Source organism: Heterocephalus glaber, unplaced genomic scaffold (genome assembly GCF_053883595.1).
Source record: "Heterocephalus glaber isolate CG9 unplaced genomic scaffold, H.glaber_assembly_v1.0 deba00001600, whole genome shotgun sequence".
NCBI classification, from domain to species: domain Eukaryota; kingdom Metazoa; phylum Chordata; class Mammalia; order Rodentia; family Bathyergidae; genus Heterocephalus; species Heterocephalus glaber.
In genome coordinates this window covers 42,396,613-42,408,751 of record NW_028258372.1, presented here as the reverse complement: position 1 = coordinate 42,408,751, position 12,139 = coordinate 42,396,613, and the positions used below count along the sequence as shown (strand labels likewise).

Below are 12,139 nucleotides of genomic sequence, written 5' to 3'. Positions count from 1 at the left end.
CTAAACCCGCAGACCACAAGAGGGTTTTTTTTAACAATGATCTTTGTAATACTTACCAGTGTCTTCCTATAATTCCCTGGAAAAGAAGATCATTATTCTTCACTGTCATGCTTGATAAATATGGAAAATATATGTGGATATCTAATCTAAGTATTTCTTTATTTAAGCTCCTGCCTGCTTTCCCACCATTAGTGGCAAGTAAACAATTTCTCATGGTCACCCCCACGTGTGAGTAAAGTAAAATTGAGAAATGTGGTCTGAAAAGAGCACTTGAAATCAAGATTCTCAAATAATCTAGGCCTGTCTAAGCTGTGCTCATGCCAATCAATTCTATTAACCAAGAAAAATCCAACCGCTTTGTTTTAAGCTACCTGAAATTGTCAGTTAATCTTAGTGTTCCATGCAAAATACTATAACCAAGTGTCACTTTTTCATATATCAAAGTACTATATCATTTTGAATTTCTTTGGCTAAGTCCCAGATCACACTCTATATAAATTCAATTATTTCCTTTATAGAGCTTTCCTACCTCACTTTAAACTCTCCCCCTACTCCCATTTCCTAAGGCATAATTGATCCTTACCTCCTTGCCCCTTACCTTTACCTCCTGTAAACATTTTTTGCTTATCACAGTCGAGGATAGCTTTTCCTTACATTTCTCCTGCTACCCTGAGAGCTCCTTGTTCATCTAGCTCAGTTAGTATTCAGTGACCATTGAATGGATATATGATTTACTCTTGTTTATTCTTTGTACTGTGTCCTAAAGCTCCATGATTTAACTCACAGCAAACCCAGAGCTCCCTTCCACAGTACAGTGTCTTCTCTAGTAAGGTCTGGAAGGTTCAGGAACCTTCCGGATTAAGGATTTGTATGCCAGTGCCAAGAATGCCCCTATCTAATGAAACTATCCCTCCTGAGTCATTAGAGCTGGAAGTGGTTTTCAGTACATCTAGTCCAAATCCTTGTTTTAAAAGTGGGGAAAAGAGGTTAAGTAACTTGCTGCAGGGACACTTGGCTGGTAAGAGGCAGACAGAAGTTGAGCTCACTGAGGGTTAAAAGTGACACTTTTAACCCATCATGAATCCTTTTTCTATAGTAAATAGCTTCCTGTAAAAATGAGGCTAGGAAAGAAGCTTTTCCTACATCCCAATTCTGGCAGAAGAAATGAGTCTTGAGCTGAAAGCATGTAGAAGGTATTAGCACCACTGCTCATGCGGAACGGAGAGCCAGGAGACCCGATTCCGATACCCACTTTCCCACCGACTTTCAGTGTGATCTCCAGGGATTTAAACTCAGCCTTTTGCCCTCCAGGCCTTTGGTGTTTCTTCAAACAATGGTGATAACTGTCTGACTCGCTGAGTCGGCCAGAAGAATATTTATACAAGACTTCAAGTACGTAAGGTGATTTTTATTGCTTCTTGTGTCTTATGGAGTAGATTTAAGTGACATTCTTGCAGTAAACATTTACGAAATGCCTGCTATGTGCAAGACACTGTAATGAATGCTATGAGGACTGTGAGGTGCCCCATCGGGTCTCTGGCTCCACGTTGGCTTCAGCTTTGTTGGTGTGGTGGGGGGCAGAGATGGACTAGAGAAACTCCAAGAAAGTCGGTGCTGCAAATATACAGAAAGGAAGTGCCAGGCAACACAAAGGAGAAAGCTATCAGCTGAGCCTTGAGAGACTAGGAGAACTGAAGGGTGGGGAGGAGGACTTGGAGGACAAAGGGCATTCAAGATGGAGATGATGCAAAGCCCTCTGTGTCCCTGGGGACTAACAGGTGGATTTGCTGGGCCGGAGCTGAGTTTTGTGTAGACAAGCAGGAAGAGATGAGTTTAGAAATATGACAATATCAATGACCAAGAGTATCATGGCAAGGAATACAAATTCAAACTAGGAGCCTAGAGATCCAAGTTCTAGCTCTAGTCTTACCTCAGCCTCATTGAGTAGTCTTGAGAAATTCACTGCCCTTCCTCATCTGTAAATTGTGGGAGAATATATTCAACAAAGTCTTAAATCCCTTTCAACTGGGCCTCCTTGATTTTCTGATTCTTTGTCTCACCCCTAAGGCAATAGGGAGCCATTGAAGGGACTCAGAGTTGGGGAGAGATGTGGTGAAGCCTGTGGATGGCCAGCAAGGGCTGGGCACATAGCTGGTTCTCAATCAGCACAGACTGGGGAGGCCATGGTGGCCGAGAAGTCAGAGGTTCTTGCATGTACACATCAAGCCAACTTGAGAAAGTGGGATTTCAAAACTGGCTCTGCATTTACCCAGTGCAAGGGTCATCCTGAAAATGTGCTGGACAGAGGGAAGAGAAGGAAAATCCCTGCTTAGCAAACCCACTCAGCATCCTAAGCAAGCCATTTGGGAACAGGAAACAATATTTCTAGACACCAAGAAGAAAATCCAGCATGCCCCTTTCCCAAGGCAAGTCCTGAGTTTGCAGTACAGGGTTTCCCCTGTCTATGCAGTCACAGTGGCTGACATCCAACTTCCTGCCCAGTTGCACCACTGCAGGAAAATCCACTGGCTTGGGGATCTGCTCCAGGGAGTGACTCAGTTCCCGGAGTGGGCAGGCAGGTAGAAGACTTTACCCCTCCAGGCTGGCAGCGCTAGGAATTTTGCTAGGAATTTTCCCTGGGGGTCAGGCAGGGTGAGGATGAGTGAGCAGCTGCCTGTACAGGAAGTGCACACTTTCAGTTCCCTATCTTCAGAGCTGTCAGTGGGATGATGTCATTTCTCTTTCCTTCATTTTTCTATCATGCTCTAGTGGACCAGCTCCACTGGCTGCCATCCTTGCTACTGAAAATCCCCTGACACAGTGAGTCCCCAGTGGTGTGGTTCACTCCTCCTGCCACCACTCTGCTCCTCACTGCCCACAGAGTGAGAGCCACCAGGAAGCTCCTAATACCCTGGGCACGGAGCCCGGAGGAAAAATCCAGACAAGTCTTGAATTCACAGTCTCCTCGCCTAGAATAGGGATTTACTCATTCTACTTTTGCTTTGGCATAAGCCTGGAGACCCTCCCAGGTGCAGACACTGAGCTGGACTGACCAAGGGGAACCACGGTGGTAAAGATTTGGTCTCTTTGGACTCTCCACAGGCACTCAGAGCACTGTAAGGGGACAGAGCCTCTCTTGCCGGAGTTCTTAACCCAGGAGAAGGGAAAGGGGAGGAAACGACATCTTTTCTTTTCACGAACCTCCTGTCTAACGTGTTTTCTTCGCTTGTGAACATAGGTAACAAATGCAGATGTAGGCAGTACAGATGACCTTGTCACTGACGGGCCTTGGGGTCCCACTGCAGTGCTTTGCTTCCGGTTTCTCACTACGTCATTTACACTGGAGATCAGTCAGGAAAGCTGCTGGCTCATGTCAATTAATAGGCACATTCATGTTCCCATTTATTTTTAAAACCACTTGTCATTTCTATATCTACAGCGGAGTTTTATTATTGGTTTCTCTTATAATTATCTTATGCATTTAGAAACACTATTCTGAATAAAGTCCTTAATTTTCATTGGTGTACCAAAGAAATCCGCAGTGCAGAGAAAGTTAAGAAGCCCTGCTGTGACAGAGGACCGAGCCCCGCAGCGGGGTGGCCACACCTCCCCAGCTGTGACCGGCGCTCTGAGAAGAACGAGGTGCTCCGTGGGCCTAGGAGAGATAGCGCCAAGAGTTACTTCCCCGGAGAAGCTCAGAGCTACATTCCCCGTTGGCATTTGGCTGAGAGAAGAGGGATCAGGTAACTTCTTCTCTTGTTGTTGTTAATTTTATCGGTACATTGTAGGTATACAGTATGCTGACATTCATCATTGGGAATCTGGACCTCTACATACTCTATCTTGGTTCTTATTTTTTCCCCCTTCCCCTGCTCTCCCTTCACCTCCTTCACCCCTCTGTATTTACAAAGACTTTGCTTCCATTTTTTCCTTTTCTCATATTTGTTCCTATCCCTCCTTTCCTTCCCACAATCCCTCCCACTTCCCCTTCCCCTTTAGACTTTTTCTTCCTATTTCACATTATCTGTTATACCTTTTGATCCTTATTTATACTCTCAGTTTCTCACACCAGGGAAGTATTCGGTATTTACATTTGTGTGTCCTATATATTTCACTTAAGTGTGTGGCCTCAGTGTGCATCCATTTAGCTATAAATGACTCTAGTTTCTCATTCTTTTTTTTCTTTTTTAGTTTCTCATTCTTTATGGCTGAGCAGTACTCTATTTTACTAAAACACACACACACACACACACACACACACACACACACACATCTTCTTTATCCAGTCTCCAGTTGATGGGCACTTGGGCTGTTTCCAAGCTTTAGCTATTGCAAACTGAGCCGCTATAAACATGGGTGCACATGTATCACTGTGGTATGATTCCTTTAATTCTTTGGGGAAGATATCCAGGAGGGGAATAGCTGGGTCAAATGGGACCTCCAGCCCTAGTTCTTTGAAGTATCTCCATACTGATTTCCACAGTGCTTGCACCAGTCTGCACTCCCACCAGCAGTGGAGAAGGGTTCCTTTCTCCCCACAGCCCCGCCAGCATTTGTGATTGGATGATTTCTTGATAGCAGCCATTCTTTCTGGGGTGAGGTGGAATCTCAGTGTTGTTTTCATCTGCATCTCAGGAATGACTTCTGAGAGACAAGAATGATATCTGAGAAGGTTTCTCAGAGCAAGTTTTCTTTAAGCAAAACCCGAAAGCATGAATGACTGTGAGCTTTGGGTGTGGAGAGGCTGTGGCAGGCAGGGTCAGAAGGACTCTTTACAGCAGCGAGGACAGCTGGACAGAATTCCTGAGGCTGGGAGCATGAGGGATGCTGGCCCCGTGGATGCTGGGTTAGGGACAGGGCAGAGATTGAAGAAGATTGGGAAGGAGCTCAGTTGTGCTGAACTGTGGACATCAGAGCTGTGCTCTGAGACTCTGCATTGCTTTGACTGTTTTCCTTTGGTAAAGCTGCTCCGAATCCTACATCAACATCATTCCCATCCCAAGAGCCCAACAGGCTTGCTAATTGATGTTTCGCCCTAATTAATTCAAAGCACTTGTTCATTTGCGGGTTCCCTGCAGAGAGATTCGGGTCTCTGATATCCATAGCTTCCACGTTAGGCACTGCTTCTAGCCCTCTGATGGTCCCAACAAGACCTCAGCGGGCGTCAGAGGGTGGACCCCCTGCATGCCAACCCAAGAGTACCTGCTCTAGATCCAAACTCGCTCTTCTTGGCCACCTGTGAGAGTGGGGTGTGGACACTGGGGAGGTGAAGAAGAGCAGTGATCCCAGCGTCTCTGGGCTTCTTTCTCCCACTTGCAGAACTGCTGGCCTGAGAGCCCCCTGCCTCCGTGGGAAGAAGCTGCTGCTGTCTGCTGCTGGCTTTGTCAGAGTAGATGATAACCCACAGCCTGAACGCTTGGGACCACACAGCTCCCAGATTGGCACCCAGAGGCCTGGAGGGGTGAGCGGCACTGAACTTCAGGATGTGAGATATGTAATTAAGGACTATTAAGACAGGATGTGGAGGCAGAAACAAAGCCAAGCAGGTGAGACAGGGGAAAACAGAGTTCTTTTTTTTTTTTTTCAGTTCTTTTATTGGTACATTTTAGGTATAGAATTCATTTACATTTATCATTGGGTGCTTGTACCTGTACATGATGCATCTTGGTTCTTATTTTTTCCCCGTTACCTGTGCACCCTTCACCCCCTCCACCCTTCCCTATTTACATAGATTTCGTTTCCATTTTTTTTTCTTTTCTCATAGTTTTTCCTTTCCCTCTTTTCCTTTCCCCTTCCCCTCCCTTCACTCCTTCACCTTTGGACCTTTTTTCCTATTTCAAATTATCAGTTATTCATTTCAATCATTTTAACCCTTGTTTACACTATCAGTTTCTCACACTAGTGAAACTATTCGGTATTTACACGTGTGTCCTATTTATTTCACTTAAGAGTATGGCCTCGATATGCATCCATTTAGCTATAAATGACTCTAGTTTTTCATTCTTTATGACTGAGTAGTACTCCATTTTATTAAAAAAAACACATCTTCTTTATCCAGTTTCCAGTTGATGGGCACTTGGGCTGCTTCCAAGCTTTAGCTATTACAAACTGTGCCACTATAAACATGGGTGCACATGTATCACTGTGGTATGATTCTTTTAATTCTTTGGGGAAGATACCCAGGAGGGGAATACCTGGGTCAAATGGGACCTCTAGTCCTAGTTCTTTGAGGTATCTCCATACTGACTTCCACAGTGGTTGCCAGAAACACTAAACTTGCTGGAAGATAAGTTAGGTAGAACTCTTGAAGATATTGACACAGGAAAAGACTTCATGAACAAAACCTCAGCAGCATGGGAACTAGCAGAAAGAGTCAACAGCTGGGATCTCATCTTATTAAAAAGCTTCTGCACTGCAAAAGAAACCACCAACAGAGCTAACAGACAACCTACAATATGGGGCAAAATTTTTAGCAGCTGTGCCTCAGACAAGGTCTACTATCTAGAATATATCAAGAACTGAAAAAAATCAGACCCCCTAAATTCAAAGACCCAATTCAAAAATGGGCATCTGAAATGAACAGACATTTCTCAGACAAAGAAGTAAAAGCAGCAAGTAAATATATGAAAAAATGTTCAACATCACTGGTCATTTGAGAGATGCAGATGAAAACAACACTGAGATTCCACCTCACCCCAGAAAGAATGGCTGCTATCAAGAAATCATCCAATCACAAATGCTGGCGGGGGTGTGGGGAGAAAGGAACCCTTCTCCAAAACAGAGTTCTTGCCATGGATGAAAGATGAGGAAATGGAGAAGGGCAGAGGCTCCCGGTAGAGAACAGGAGAACCCCTAAGCATTTCCCCAAGGCACCAGCTTGCTCCTGGAGGGTGCTGCCCACACAGCTGAGGTAGCCTGGGCTCCGTGCTCGAAGGTGCCCCCCCACCACCATCATTTGCTGAGAGCAGCCGAGGCGGAGCAGCTGTGCCCTTGGGAGCTCTGGAGAGAGGGGATGGGGCTGAGATATCTCTGACTTGCTAAGAGATGGAAAACCATTCTGCACCCTAAGGAACAGGAAGAAGGTGGAGGTGGAGGCGAAGGCACAGAAGGAAGAGACTACTTCTGCCCCGAGGTGAGCTGATGTTTCTGAAAAGTGAAGTCACTGCTTGGGATGGACCAGAGGTGACCGAGCGTGCTTTTGTTTGTAGTGCTTACATACTGTGTGCCTACTAGTTAAAGAAATGCCACTTATGAGTTAAGGTAAAACTATTCTCTTCATCTCCCCAACAAGGAAACTGAGGCACAGAGTCCAGGAAAGTGGCCAGACGGAGGATTCCAATAGGGGAAGCTGCGTCTGGACCCTCTCCCAGACCCCCCCCCAGGTACCGGCGCCTGGCCCTGCCTTGCCCTGCACGGACCGGACCGGGTCTTTTCCAGCACTCGGATGTTCACTCTGAGACCCAGATGGCCAGAGTCGTTCTGGAACAGAACGTGGAGTGTGAGCCATCTCTAGAATGCACTAGAGCTCATAGAGGCTTTGTGAGCATGTCCCTCCCAGATGGAGACAACATGCTGACCCCTGCTTGAGCTCCCTGCAGGAAGGGTGACTGGCTCATCCACCCCATCAGCCACAAGGGCCATCCAAACATGTGGCCCCTTCTAGGACTGGTTCACCTAAGCATCGTGATGGATTAGCCAGAAGCTTGCAAGTTCTGGATGGGAAGAATCCTGCCCGCTGCGCACTGTGACAAGAAAGGAAGGCGCTGGGCCAGCTGCAGGGAGGCCAGAAAGGCTGCCAGGGCCTGGCTGGCTGTGCAGATGCACAAGCCCCTGATCAGCGACTCAGCAGAGAGCCTCAGAGCTCCGCATCTGGCCAGGACATGCAGACCTCGGCCAGCGTCCCTGCCTTGTCTCTGCTTGCCAGGTTACAAACATGTAAGAGGAAGGGTGTTCTCAAACAACTCTGTTTTGTGGCAAATAAGATCAAAAGGGCAGAGAATCAGGAAATAGTCGCAACCATTGTTTTTAATAAGCACTTACTACATACAAGGCATTGTGTAAACAGGATCTCAACTTCTCATAACAGGCCATGGGGTAGATATCTCCTTCACTGTACGGATGAGAAAAATGAGGCTCAGGTTTAAGAAACTGTTTGAAGTCAGGCAGTAAGCGGCCAGGCCAAGATGTCACACGAAAGCGTATCACTTGCCCGCTGAGCCAAGCTTCTAGGCAAGCCTATGGCTCCAAACAACAGCTGCCCTGAGGGCGTGTGGCTGCTAGCAGTTTGCTCCGGACCATTGTAGCTCTGCCACCACACTCGGGCCTGCATTCACGGCTTCATGGGGTCTGCCAGTGAGTGCACTGTCCCAGGGCTAGGGCTCTGATGACGGATTGGGAAGGAGAAAGTGTCCCCCAGGGGGGTCCCAGGCTCCCAGCTGGGCTGGGAAGGTTGTGGAACACATTCACTAGCCAGCCTCTGCTCCTTTGCTCTGTGTCAGTCCAAAACTTGTGTGCAACTTCCGAGATTTGTGTCCAGTAAGCCCAGGGCCTGGTGCATCCTGGTTTAATAATCTGCAGAGCTGGCACTCAGTGTAGTGACCTGGGCCCTGTGGTAACCACGGCTGAGGCCAAGTGAACTTCTGCACCAGCAAGAGGAAAGGGCACTGAGCCAGGAGGACAGGGCCTGGGTTCACCTTCCGGATCTGCCGCTGCATTGCCATGGGGTCTTAGGCAAGTTCCCCCACTCCCCTGAACCCCAACCCCTTCCACCGCCCACCTGAGGATGAAAACTGCAACCTCTTGGGCCTCCACAGAGGTCTGAACGAGATCCTGCCTGAAAGTGCACCCCACGCCCCTCGCACCTTAGTGGTCGAAGGTGAGCCCCAGGATTCTCAAGTGATGGTCGGGGATGCCAGAGGGAGGGTGCAGAAAGTCAGGGCTAGAAGCTAACGTTATTCTTGGTTCCTTAGTAGGTATTTCTTGGGCATCAGCTCTGTGAAGGAAAAGCCATATCTGCTCCAGGCCTGCTGTGGACCAAAAAGAGAGGACCTCAGTCTTCATGCCTGAAACGTAGGGAAGGACAGGTGGGCAAGTGAGGTAGGCTGGTGGGAGGCAGCGTCAGAGGGGCAAGCGCCTGGTGAGGTTGGTTAGGGAAGCTCCTGTCCTTTGGGCTCTGTCCTTCTCCTCCTCCTCCGCTTCCTTCTCTTTCTCCTTCTCTTCCTCTTCACCAGCACTTCTTCCACCACTGATGCCAACTTGAATTCCTCCCTTGCAGGTGCAGATGAACAAGTGGGTGAATCTGCTTCTTGTTCAGGCCTTCATCCCTAGAGCAAACAGTCCCGGTGGTGAGCAGGATGCCTGCGTTTGAATTCTAGTCTCACGGCCTGCGGCCTGGCCCTGGGGATATTGTTGCTTCTCTCTCAGCTTCAGATCTCTGCATCTTCTCCATAATCTTTACCTTCAGGATAATCCTGAGGACTTAAGCAGAAATTCTGCCCGGCTCATGAGTGTTTGAACAAGTGCACTTTGCTTTTGACATCAGAGCTCATTTTGGAACCATGTTCCTGGACTAGAAGGCGGGCTTTCCTACTTCTGAGCTGTGTGGCCTTGGAAAACTTACTTAGCATCTCTGTGTCCAGTTTCCTGCATACGGTTTAATTATCTGTACTACCAGTGTTCAATGCCATGACCCTTTTCATTTTATTTTATGCTCAGAACTTCTGTAGGGTTGTTGTGAGAATTAAATAAAATATATATTCATATTATAACATAATACATATGTTTCTTAGATGATTTATTGCCGGGCATATAAAAAGCACTCTATATAAATGTTTGCTATTATTGTTGTTTAAATTCATCCAGATCATTTATTCAAGAAAGTTGAATTTAACACCTGCTCAATGCCAGGCAGTGAAAAAACCAAATTATCGCCACACTCACGGAGCTTACACTCGAGGAGGGAAACAGATACTAAATAAAATACGATGCAGGGAAAACGAGGGAGGAGGCAAGGTGCGTGGTGGTGGGACAGGTCCCTTTTGAGTCAGGCCAGCAGGTGAGGGGCACCTCCGGGTCTGACGGAAGCCCACCACAGGGCGGTCTGACAAGACCAGGGAGGTGCTCCGACCACAGGGTCCAGCCGCTTGGCCTGGATGTAAGACTGAACAACAGTTACTCCATCTTTGTAATAGGGCCCCAACTTTCTGCTTCTGTTACAGATCACCCGATAGACATCAAGTTCCAGGGACGTGCTTGTTGTTGTGCCAGGAAGGTCTGTTGTGTGCATAGTGTTCTGTCATGCTTGCCCAACTCCATATCTGAATATGTTATCTTAAGGACAATCTGTAAAAGGTCTGTTTTATCTCTCTCCTCCGCTTTTGTATTTCTGCTTGCCAACTTCCCCTGAGACCCCCTATAAAAACAGCTTCGGACTCTGAGCCAGTTGCCTCTCTAAGCTACTTGGCTTTGGGAGTGCCGTCTGGCCAGACTAATAAAGGTCTGTTTTACTTTCCATCTTGTCTGGTGTGTTCCCTCCCAGGTGTCCTTCACTGCAGTCAGCTCCTCAGAGCATTTGGTAAGGCCCTCGGTCTTACACTGGGCATCCGTCCAAGGTCACTCGGAAAGTTCCTCCCTCTCGACAGCCTGTCGGTCCCGTGACAGTGTAACTTGCGGGTGTTTTCTAAACCCTGCCTCATTCACAGGTGTGCGTGCAGAGTGCCAAGGTCCCCAGGTGACGTGGGCCAACCAGGTGTGCTGGAGGAACACAAAGGAGGCCTGGGAAGCTGGGTCAGAGCCTTGGGGGACAGCGGTAGAGGACTCAAGTGGGCCGGGGGTGTGCAGTGGTTAGGCCATCGTAACGATGCTGGCCTTTTACTTAGCATGCGGGGCAGACAATGCAGATAGTGCAAAAGCTCAGTGTCCAGTACGGACAAAAGGACCAAAGGAACTCAGGGACTCAGAGACTCGAGCTGGGGCAAGAGCACCCTTCACGCCAGAATGTGGCTCAGGGCTGGCCGGCTGTCCACCTGCCACACTCCTCCCAGCCCTCAGCTCGCTTGGTGCTCATGGAGACGCTTAGTGCCTGGTGCCAGTGTCTCATTTTACAGAAACGGACACCGAGACTTGCCGACATTAAGTATTCTGTTCAGAGTCACATGGGACTGGAACTGTGTCTGCCTGACTCCGGAGGTCTTGTTCTCTCCCCTAAAGCTCCCCTAAGGCTCTCCCTTGTGCAAGTTCTTTCTCGGGCAAGAGTGAAGGACATTAGAGCTGGCCAGTGACAGTGTACTAGCAGCCCGGGACACTGCCTATAAAACTACAAATCTCTGCATCTGGCAGTGGCAGATGACTGTAGATGTCAGCTGTCACATTATTGTCATTATTGAGGGCAGGTACCTGTGCTCTGAATCACCTACGGAATGTCCATCTAGAGGTGAGTACCCAGTGGGACCTCTTACTGTAGCCTGGGTCCCGTCTCCTCTGCCCAGAGTGGGCTGCATTTGTTAGGTTTGTCACCATGACAACCGTCTCTCATCAGAAACGTGTTCTCTTCAGTCCAACACATACACCATTGGAGAATAGATTAGGGCCAAAGAAAGGGTGGGAATAAGAAGAAAGAAATAGCAGACAGACAAATACAGAGAAAACCAGAGAGACGGAGAATGACAGAGACACAGAAAGAGACATTGGCAGTGGGTGAGCATCAGGAGTCGGTGGTAAGATGCCCCATGTCCTCTCCTCTTGGTCTTTCTGTGGAGGAAAGTGCACCCACCGAGTGGAGAATGGGAGGCTCCACGCTGCAGTTTGGACACTGCTGCAGGTGTCCCCGGAGGACTCCTGTGTCGGAGGCGGGTTCCCCAGGGTGGCAACGTGGGAGGCTGGAGGACCCTGAAGAGGAGGCTCATGGAGCTCTGCGGCCAGTGAGGGAGCAACCTTCAGCATGAATCACCGCGACTCTCAGGTGAGTCAGTTCACAAGAGCTGGACGTGGTGCTCTAACCCCTAACTCGCTCTCGGCTTCCTGTTCCCAGGTAAGATGTCTTCCCTGACTCACAGGTCCTCTGTTGTGAGGCCTTCTGCCATGAGGTCCTCACGGGGCCAAGTCAGTGCTGACTCCATGCACTTCAGTCTCCAGCACGCCA

General features: G+C 48.3%; 1 long non-coding RNA gene across 1 annotated transcript; it reads left to right on the top strand.

Moving 5' to 3' along the window:
* Positions 1-7,901: 7,901 nt before the first annotated feature.
* Positions 7,902-10,510, top strand: LOC110345340 (uncharacterized). The gene is made up of 3 exons (XR_015444264.1): positions 7,902-8,875; positions 8,970-9,083; positions 9,275-10,510. It is a non-coding gene; the product is annotated as an uncharacterized LOC110345340 (long non-coding RNA).
* The last annotated feature ends 1,629 nt before the right edge of the window (positions 10,511-12,139 follow it).